This window comes from Sparus aurata, chromosome 9, assembly GCF_900880675.1.
Source record: "Sparus aurata chromosome 9, fSpaAur1.1, whole genome shotgun sequence".
Classification (NCBI taxonomy): domain Eukaryota; kingdom Metazoa; phylum Chordata; class Actinopteri; order Spariformes; family Sparidae; genus Sparus; species Sparus aurata.
Genome location: NC_044195.1, coordinates 32,941,424 through 32,952,576, shown reverse-complemented (window position 1 = coordinate 32,952,576; position 11,153 = coordinate 32,941,424). Strand labels below are relative to the sequence as shown.

General features: G+C 45.4%; 1 protein-coding gene across 1 annotated transcript in view; it reads left to right on the top strand.

Moving 5' to 3' along the window:
• Positions 1-284: 284 nt before the first annotated feature.
• The window catches only part of gli2a (GLI family zinc finger 2a), an 84,565-nt gene continuing 73,696 nt past the window's right edge, over positions 285-11,153 (top strand). The window contains exon 1 of the mRNA XM_030429334.1: positions 285-819. The gene's annotated coding sequence lies outside the window, so the exon portion shown is untranslated. The remainder of the gene's footprint in view (positions 820-11,153) is intronic.

Here is an 11,153-nt window from a genome sequence, read left to right as displayed (position 1 = left end):
TCAAGTGTGACTTATAAAAACTCTGGCTGCGATTACGCATTCTTAACTGTTAAACCCGTGAAAAATCGAACAATAAATGAAACTTTATCTAACTTTTCCCCCCCTCCTCCTCCTCCTCCTCCTCCTCCTCTCTCGTCTACAACTGCTGGATAGAGTTAGCCCGGCCCATCTGGTGCAGCAAATGGCCCAACTCACCAGGGAGCGAGGGGAGTGAGAGAGAGAGGAGGAGATGGTGGAGAGAAAGAGCGGGGGGGGAGGAAGGAGAAAGAAGGAGGGGGGTCGGATTGAAAACAGATCAGCAGCCTGAAGATCTCAACACCACCGCATGTCTCTGCTGCAGACTGAAAAGCCAAACCGCCGCTCACTTCCAAACTTTTACGCAGGAAAACAGAAACAAAGCGTCTTTTTTTCTTTCCTTTTTACGCACCATGCGCAGAAGCACGCACGACCCGAGAGCGCACCTCAGGGGAGAAGATGGATTGTAAGAAAAAGTTCGAGTCGACTTCTGCTCCGCACTGAGAGTCGCTCTCCGGGACAAGACGAGGGGTTTGGAGGCGGAGGTGGAAGAGGAGGAGGAGGTAATGCCGTGCAAAAACTTTTTTTAGCGTTTGAGCGTCTCCGAAACTTTTTTTCTTTTTCATGGAGTTTCGCGTCAAGTCCGGAGAGGCTTGTTTACGCGCGGTGCCAGTTCACTCCTAGTTTTACGGGAATCAGACTCCAGGCAAAGTTTTACCTCGGACAAGAAGAGAACGAGAGAGAAAGAGAGGGAGAGAGAGTGGGAGAGCCTCGGCTTCCAAGTGGAAAAGACGCGCAGAGAAGGTAAGAAAGTTTTGTGGTGATGCTGACGGAGAGACGCCGCTGTGAGGTTTTTGTTCTGTTCGGTTCTGTTACGTCTTCTGTTCGGGTTGAAAGAGTTTCCCTGCTGCTGGGTTTCTCTCTGCTGCCCTGCGTGTCAGCGGCAGATGAGGCTCAGGGCAGCTTCACATCTCATTTGCACTTTGAACTTATCTGACTCAGGAATCCAAAAAATCTCGGGCTTGCAACTTGATCCATATGGGAAGAGATGCGAACAGAACCCTCGGCGCCAATCCCCCAATTATTATTATTTTGTGTAGCTTTTTATGCTTCAACACAAACTTACTTGTGTTCAGCTGTTTACCGAGGCTGTTTTAACGGTTAAATCTCAGATAAAAATCTAATTAAACATCCTGCAAATGTGACTTTTAAACTGAACTTTCCATCATTGAGGGAAAAAAAACACTTTTCACTGTTTTTTATTTGTCTTTTTAATTAAAATAACTCCACTGACACACACACACACTCTCTTCACTCCTCACTTCACTGTTTTTAATCTCTTAATGCAACAAAGCAAAGAAACAAACAGAGAGTGTGAGCAGCTCAGCAGCACATCAGCAGCAGCAGCAGCAGCGTGGACACATCCACTGTGACAGGACTGTGGGAGATGTGTACTTATTGTTGAAAGATTGAAAGTTTGCTGTTTGCTCTCCAGCCTGAGCGGTCAACAAACACTTGACGCCTTTGTGGGGCCCTTAGGCAGCTATATTTGCTGTTGGCTTTTCCTCCTATCTAACAGGCGCTGCTAATGATCTCCAAACTCATGTGTGGACTTATGAGTCCCACTTTTTTTTTTTTTTTTTGGGGTTGTTGGTTGCTTGTTTTTCGGCCTACATATCACTGAGAACAAGCTGTTTTCTTTAAGGCCCCCTCATTTCTTTTTCTTCCCATATAATTCCACATTTTAAAATCAAACGGACCCCCTTCTTTTTTTTGAGAGCATGCTGATGAGAAACAGACCCAGAAAAGTTTTGGGAAAAAAGAAGAAGAGCAATATAAATAAAAGAAGAAGAAGAAGAAGAAGTTTTGAAGAAATGCACAGCAGCGCTGGTGATCTTGAGTGTGTGCATGTGTGTTTTTTCCGCTTCACATGATGACAACCCCGGTCAGGGCTGCTGAGGTGATTTGCATGAGAAAAAAAAAAGAAAAAGTTTTAGTGCATTTGCTCCATTGTGAGGAATGGAGAGTTCCAACAGTTAGGGCCTACGGAGAGTGAAAGGAGCGAAGAATGGATGAGCCTATTCAGCTCATTCAGCCTCAGTTTTCGGGGGCTCCGCTCTGCTAGCGTTCAGGGACCCATAGTGGCCATGTCACTTTCATCTCCACAGCCCTGCCCCTGTTGTATGTCCGCCGCTGTAGCTCCCCCTCCACCACCACCTCCTCCTCCTCCTCCTCCTCCTCCTCCTCCGTCTTCACACATCGCCTCTGTGCACAGGCCCCACTTTATTGATCTGGTTCCTCTTTTTTTGTTGTCTCCTTTTTCTCTGCTTCTTTTCTGGAAGTCTGCAGAAAATTTAATGAACCAAATACTGGAAAAGGAGTGACTGTGTGTGTGCGTGTGTGTGTGTGTGTGTGTGTGTGTGTGTGTGTGTGTTAGAGAGGTAAAGACCAAGGAGGAGGAGGTGGAGGAGGTGGAGGAGGAGGAGGAGGGGGTGCAGCTTTTTTTGAAAGCAAATACCGATGAAGTCTAGCGTACAGGGGACAGAGAGGAGGGTTGGAGGGTGAAGAGGGTGAAGTCTGAGTGACTCTGAGGAGGAGGAGGAGGGGGGAGGAGGAGCACCCCACCACCACCACCACCCTCCTCCACCACAACCACCCACTCCTGCTGAGTAAACCCAAAAAGTTGAAAAAGAGGAGAGAATGCTTTAAACCGAGCGGAGACTCTGTACTGTACCGATGAAGCCATTCAGCCGCCTGTCACCTCGCGATGGCAGCCGTAAGAAAACGGGCCGCGGGTGGATGAGCGGGCGGGCGGGTGGGGGTGATTCTGAGGCCTCGGCGGTTTCGGCTGAGAAATGTTTGCACTGGAATTTAGTGGCTGGGGATGAAGAGGAGCTGCTGCTTTTTCCCTGAAGCAGAGAGTAAACCTCTGACCTGCTGCTGAACGCTCCGGAGTCAAGAGTCACAAACTTCTTTTCTCGAAGTAAGAGTAATAAAGTACAGGCAACATAAAAAGCTAACTGATGTCACTCTCAGGTCATATTAATAGAATTCAAAGACTATTAAAGTTAAAAGGTAGAATCGGTAGGATTTGTCCCAGCTGTTCCTGAACGCACCAGTTGATTGTTGAGTCTTAAACAGACACATGTTGGGTTGTAAAGCGTCCCGAGCAGCAACAAAGTGAGAAAATAAGACACTCTGCAGATACGAGACACTAACACACCGTTACTTTCTAAACATAATGTAAGACAAAGAGTTTTACATTAACTGAGATGACAGCTGATGATTACTTTCAATTTAAAGAGATTGTTTTTGGGGCATTTTTGCCTTTTATTGGATCGTGACAGATGCAGACAGCAACCAGGGGAGGGAGAGCGGTATGAGGTGCATGACAAGGTGCTGCGTGGTTTTCTTGCTTTCTTATTTATTAATTTGTTTGTGTTGTTTCAGTCACAACTTCACAGAAATAAATGGAAAATTCAGATTTGCTCATTTAACATCCAGTGCATCCAAAATGCCAATAAACTGAGTTAAAAAAGGAAATAACGCACAGATGACACAGAAAACGCAGGATATCTTCACAATTGAGAAGCTGAAAAAAGAGACTCTTTATTATTTGATTGATCGATTAACAGACTAATCGTTTTAATCCAGATTTGTTTATTTTGTCTGATCAACATTAAACTGTTAAAGCTGCATGGCGGTCACAACGGAGCGTCTGTAATCAGCAAATGTTTGCTACTTTTACTCAATAATTTACTTTGTAAAATTAAAATTTGAGAGTCTGTCAGCAGTGGTCGGAGTGGGAGCGGCTGTCACGGCGTCCTGGAGCTCCTCAGAGGAGGCCTGAGACTTCCTCATGCTCGGGGATGAATTGATGAGACTTTAATGGCCGTTCAGAGGGCTGTAAAAGGCAGAGACGTGTTGAGCGATACCGCCGCCGTCCTCCACAGTCGGGCCTGCACTTCAGATGGAGGAGAAAAGTGGGAGATGGCTGCTTACATTCATGTGTAGAGCCCTTCACTGGATCCTCGGCCGCAGGACAATCCCCGCTTGTTTTAACACCCGTTGTTTCACTCCTCCCCCTCGAAAGCGTCCTGTCCTTTCTCCCTCAAGTGTGTGAGGTTAAATAGGCTCACATCATATCTGGGTCTCGCCTGCTTCTCCCTTCGCCTCCTTACACTAGAGCAGAGTGGGCACTCGAAGCCCAGAACAGAACGTGAGGTCACGCTGCTCCACGGCTGCCTTCAAAAGAGCCCGTTCACACTGTAGGGCCTCTGAAAACACACGGCGACGCAGCCTGATGTGCATTTAACAAGCCGTGTTCGAAATAACTCACAAGCTCATTACAGACGGGTTGACCTCATCAATCACAGGAGGAGCTCCCGGTAGTCTGAAACAGAAACAACAACCGTCCTCATGACTGCAGAAGAAGAAGAAGAAGAAGAAGAAGAAGAAGAAGAAGAAGAAGAAGAAGAAGAAGAAGCTCCAGATTCTCCAAAATGGAGGAAAACTCCAACAGATCAGTTTGTACACAGCGCTCTCTGCGTGATGCACGATGTGTCATCGATCGGCTACGCAGCGCACAGATCTTCCCATCCCGGCCCGGCCCGGCCCGGCCCGACTCCTCAGCTCAGCACACACACACTGACTCATCGGAAACCCAATTTCCCCAAAGCGTTGGGGCAGTAACATCATCATTGTCTATCAGGCTTACAAAGGAACAATAGTGCTCGTAGCTCCGGGGTCTTCTGGGGGAACCCGGCCCAGGTCACCAGAGGTCACCTCATTTGTAGGAGGGGGGGGGGGATGGGGAAGCTAATTTCATTATCTCCACACAAGATAAACTCTCCGGACAATGGAGAGTGACGTGTTGTTGTGTTTCTGCCGTTACTTTTAACACAAACAGTCAGTGTGAAGGTGAAGCCCCACTCGTTGTCGTTGTCGTTGTCGTCGTTGTTGTCGTTGACCAATTCTGAATTTCTGAATCAGAAAGCAAAGTTTTTATTCTGACATTTTCCTCTCACATCACACATTCAGAGCTGCAGTGACCAGACAGTGAACCATGAGTCAGTCGACCGGAACATGATGATGAATTGTTCTTAATTAAGATAAATAAATAATTCCAGTTCATTTCTCGAGTTCCAGCGTCTCAATTATGTGAGACTGCTGGTTTCTTTAGTCGTCCATGATGATGAATGAGGTATCTCATGCTCTTGCTCAGACAAAACAAGACAATTGTCAGCGTCACCGTGGACTTTGGTAGATTCATCGATTAGTCAATAAGCAGGAATTAAATCTGCAGCATTTCTGATAAATGTACTCCAGTCGACACGTCGCTCAGAACGCTTTACAACACTCGTCACGTTCATGCAAAGCGAAGTGTCAGCTGGAGAAGTTTGGGGTTCGATATCCTGCTGCAGAAAAAGATGTCGAACATCTCATGGTCGTGGACTCTTGCTCAGACAAAACAAGACATTTGTCAACGTCACCGTGGACTTTGGTAGATTCATCGATTAGTCAATAAGCAGGAATTAAATCTGCAGCATTTCTGATTTCTGATTCTGCAATTAAATCTGCAGCATTTCTGATAAATGGACTCCAGTCGACACGTCGCTCAGAACGCTTTACAACACTCGTCACGTTCATGCAAAGCGAAGTGTCAGCTGGAGAAGTTTGGGGTTCGATATCCTGCTGCAGAAAAAGATGTCGAACATTTGCTCGTTCCAGTTGTTAAACGCGAGGATTTGCTGCTTTTATTTTATCATTTATGACAGTAAACGAAGAATCTTTGGGTTCTGATTGATTGTTGCGAAGACGTCACAGATTAAATGATTCATTGATAATATTATATCTACCTGCGAGTTAAAATCTTTTACATTCTTCTTGTAACACATGTAATGAACCTCTCAGTGACTGCGATGTTCAAATGAATAAATAGGCAATTTTAAGATGCACTTTTGATTATTATTTTAAATATTCTGGGACGGTTTGGTCGAATCAGCCCGTCAGGAGGAGAAGGATCGGTAAGACGATCTGCTGATGTTTATAATATCTCTAAATCATGTGCAGCTGCTGTGCATGAAGCAACTCTACGGGTTTATAAACAACACTTACTTTATGATAAATAATTTGCCTAATAACAATGTTTATAAAACATCTTGTTGCTTGTTGACAGTGAGATAAGAAGTTTTATTCATGACGGTGTTGCAGAGGGGTAATGATTTCCCTTCAGCGCATCATTATCACTTCCTCATCAAACACCCGACAGGCCTTCTTCTATGCGGCTGCGAGCTTTAGAGATGAACTGACGGAGGCTCGCAGACAATGGCGTATTGTCTGCGCTGTTTGCCACAGGCCCTAATCTGATGCAGAGGCAGAGATCGGGGTCTGACAACGCACTGCAGCCAAGCGTCCACAGAGAGAGAGAGAGAAAGAGGGGAGTCTGTTTGTGTTTCTGACTTTGGGGTTTGTGTTGGGAGGGAGGAGAGGGTGGTGGGTTTGTAAGTTATGATTTACACTACGGGCCCTCCCGTAGCTATAAAGCCGGGGCTCCTTTTTCTTACGTTTCCATACGACGGCAGATATTAGATTCCAAATGGTGCTGACTCTGCGCCAGGCCACAGTCTCCTCTCTGATAGAAGCTGGAGACAAGAGACGCGGAGTTAGAGTTGAGCTTGGATATAGAGACATGTGGTTGTCTTTAGCAACAAGCTCCGCAAAAACCTCCTCCTCCTCCTCCTCCTCCTCCTCCCCACACAACATGTCTGTTGCTGCCATCATCTCCAGCTCTCTTTTCTCTCCCCCCCCTTTTTTTTTCTCAGCGCAGTGGCTCGAGGCCAAAATGAGGTTTGCTCGTGTTTTGTAATCAGCTCATCAGAGAGAAAGTGGGGTGAATAAAAGAAAAACTGCGCCGGTCGTACGTGCCGGGGCCGTCTTTGGGCCCCCGGCTGTCTCAAATGCGAGACTGGATAAAGTGAAGGCTGCTCTCGGAGTGAACTCGGGGTGTCAACAGGTGGTCGGAGCGTAGCGAAGCATTCCAGGGCGAAAAGGTGGTGAAGACAGCAGAAAGTCTTACATGCATGTTATTCGCATTCTGGTTGTGGAGAGCCGTGTGACAGCTACCGAACTGCAGTTGGAAAACAAGTTAAAGAAGCAGGTTAATTTTCAGTCAATCTGCTGGTTGTTTTCATCTGTAAATGTCGGAAAATGGTGGAGAAATGTCGATGAGTGTTTCCGAAAGTCAAAGATGATGTCTTGATGGCGCTACTCGGGTGGAGGGAACGGTTTTATAACGTCGCCTGTGGCTCTGGAGGAGACATCTCAACAGTTTGTATGTCTTCTTTCAGTTGTCGGCTGTAGTTAAACCTCTTTTCTGTCTCCGCAATCACCTTCTAAAGTGTTTTAACACTCAGGATTTAGAAGAATTAAAGAGTAATGTAATTGCAAGAGTTAGTTTTTGTTGCACGTACTAAATAATGATGCTAATTCTGGAGGGTTAGAGGTGTCAGAAGGTTGTTTTTTTTTTCACTTAACTGCTTCACAGCTCTCAACCTGTCTGAGCAGGCACAGGTCATACTCTTTCCAAAGGGTTAATCTCCACCGTCCACGTTTTAAACCACCGTGGAGGCTGAAAAAGCTCCGCTGTGGGGCCAGAAAATGTGGATTTAGTGTGAACAGAAGGCTAAAAAATGGTGAGAAGAAGTCGCATTTTCAGATTTCAGTCAGCTCAGTTGTGGACGTGGTGACAAATTACCAGGAGATCTCACCTGGTTACATGCGCTAACAGCTGCTACTGACACTTCACAAGCCAACGCTAACACACACAATAAACCGACATCCCCCCCGAGAAACTTCAAGGGAAGTCCCCTCCCCTCCCTCCGGTCACCAAAGGCCCCGAGATCTGCCGGGGGACGTAAGCAGCAGCTGCCTCGCACGGGCCGGCCGGGATCAAACCGCAGACTGTCGACTACCGCGAGCAGTCCGGCTGCAGCGGGGAGAGTTCACCGCAACAATGTGGAAGTTTCACCGCAGTGAAACCTGAGTGAAGCACATGCCAACATCGATTTGGGCCAAACCTTTACAGACTGGCTCGTAGGCATATCCGCTGTGGTTCTGCACAGGAACACACACACACACACACACACACAAACACACACATGGAGGCCAGTCTTGCTTAAGTAGTTGCCGAGGTTATTGACAGCTGAAGCAGTCGAGAGTGAGTGCTAACAACACATTTAGGATGAATGACCCGGTCCAAATGCTTCAGAGAGGAAGCTGGCTTCAGTGTGGCACCGGTGACAGCTGTGACTTTTACACACACACACACACACACCTCAGTTGCATGGTCACAGGGTGGGTTTAGTGTTAAGTCAGCTGTTTTATGTCAACAATAAACACATGACTGTTTTCAACTCAAGACTGTTTTTGAGCAGCAGATGCTCACATTTAGCATGTTAGCATTAGCAGCACGGCTCTTTCCCAAAACCAAAAAATATCTGGGAAACTTTTTTGGATCGATTGCCGTGAAATTTTATCCAGATGTTCAAGGTTCGCCTGAGATCCTGTGGATTTATTTGTAGCGCCACCATGAGGATGACATGCTCAGTTTCTCATCCACACACGTGCCGCTCGACTTCGGTTTGACTCTGCAGGGATTTCCATCTCTATCAAAACAACTTTACTTAACTTAGCTTAACTTTGGCTGCTAACAAATCTCTGCAAATTAACTTTTAATACCTAACATTATTTGATATCATGTATTTAAAGACTTTTACTCGAGCACTACATGTTTGAGTGACTTTCTCTTTCACCAAAGTAATATTTTTGGATAATTTCTGCCTGTTAACTTTAAAGATTTACTCATAATTAGAGTTGTTATGATTAAATTTTCTGTCACTTCACTCATTTATTAACCAGCTGCACTCCTCCTCCTGCCACCACAGCTACTTGTCTGTAAATCTGTTAATTTGTAGGTTTTACTCTACTCTTGCTTCAGTATCTTCATCCCGCTGTAGTTATTTGATTCTCTGAGGGCAAAAAAAAAAAAACCCAAATTGCATCCACGTAGATTCCTCCCTGCCCCGGGTCTGTGTGTAGGCCGTGAGCTCCACATCTGTTTTCTGTTGGTTGAGGGAGACGAAGAGATCAACCACAGGATATTGCCTTTACCAGCAGGAAAGGTCAGGTTCAGGGGTGGGGTAAGAACTCATCCACAGGGCTTTTCTCTGCTGTTTTAGATGCCTTTTATATTACATCAGTTGTTTGCTGCTCATTACTCTGTATCTTCTGCAAAACCACGGGATGGTTGGGGTTTTTTGTTGTAGGGGGATTTGAGTCCCCGTGTGCAGATTGTTAAGGTTTGGAAAGGACAAGAGATTAATATAATAAAAAAAAAAAAAAAAAAAATCCTGGAATGTGCAGAGAAAATCTTTGTTAAAGCCCTCGTTTACATGACATGTATGAACAAATTTATTTCCGCCGGTTGCTGAGCCGAGCGAGGCACTTAAAGTAGAAAACCTGAGCCCTGGTTTTGACAGCGCATATTGTGGCAACACTCTGCTTGACTGACCCGAATCTATACGCGTGTGACAGCCTGTAGTCATGTTGTTTCAACCCCCTGAATCAGACTAAATGGCTAATGCGTTGCTGTCAGACCTCTCGCAATCTACCTCGTGACCTTTTCAGACCCGAGCGTCGACTCCTCGCAGGGGGAATCGTTCCTGCAAAGCCAAGTGATTCACCCGCGGAGAATGTGCCCTGTCCGAGTCCAAACTTGTCTTCTCCCAGAGGTGTTTGAAACTCGCCGTCCATTGCTGTGTGTATCATTCGTCAACAAAACAATGACATGCAGTCAGTTCTGGATTCCTTTCTGGTGATACTACGATTTGAGCAGATTCTGAGCTCTTGAAAGTTCATGAAAGTATAAAAGTTTGTGGCAAGGCGTCAGATATTGTCGGTGTCTCTAGATTTCGAGCCTCTGCTCTTAAAAGCTTTTCTTTAAACCTGCTACAGCTGTTTTTTCGGAGTGGATCGAGCTGTAAACACAACATTGACATTATATATTTCTTTTATGGGATGGCAAACGTTTTAGCAGTCTTTAATTTTCAGCTAGGAAGTTGTTGGATGCTAACGTCAGCTAACGAGTGATCGATTGGGAAGCTGTTGATCGACTTGCAACCAGGAGGAAAACGGCTGCCGTGTGAAAACATCTTTATCTTCTGAGGAAAAGTTTTTTGCTCTTAAGCTGCTAAATTCTTCACCTTGTTCACCAGCTAGTCGCTAACTTTGTCTGCCATTTGGTTCTGGGTCTTGGACTTTGTGTTTTAAGAGCATCTTGATGAAAACCGCCGCCTGCTTGGCTCGAAAAACAACACTATGAACCAAAAGAAATTGCTGAAAGATGTTAAAAAATGGTCTGAGGGATCTGCTTTATCAGGGTTAATTAGTTCATCTGGTAACTGTGGGTTGCCATAACATTAAGAAACTGCAGACCAGTTGTCTCTATAAACGCGAGACGATTCCAAAATGAACAGAGAAGAGAACAGAGAGTTTATAACAAGCTTTGTAAGTGATTAGAGCAGATTTCTTGCAAAGATTTTCTGGAACCTCACCACGACCCGAGGGGCCTGTTAACGTTTTCTTCTTCTTCATCTCGGCCCAAAAAAGGCAGAAATCAAAAACTTAAGACATTCAGAGGATGGAAGCTGGCAGGATTACAAGTTTCAAATGTGGTAAACCAGGAGGTGAAAGTTTTAGGATGTGGTTTTAAAAACTAGAAAATGTAATTTCTGAAGCATTGGCGGTTTGATTGCTGCCTGATGAAATGCTTTGTATTGGCGGATGTGTAGCCGGGAGCTAAAACTGCGTTGCCAGCTTAACTTAATATGAAGAAAATGAGAGTTACAGAGCAAAAACTGACTGTTTACTGTCTGAGCTCAAATGTACAGAGAGCGTTTTTATTAGTTTACAGTTTTAAGCGGACTTCAAGCCGGCCGTAAGCTCCTTTTACCTATTGTGGCTTTTATTTTGAAAATCCAGCTAAATCCCAAAGGTTCATGGTGGGCTTTTGTGTGTGTGTGTGTGTGTGTGTGTGTGTGTAGGTGTGTGTGTGTGTGTGTGTGTGTGTGTGTGTGTGT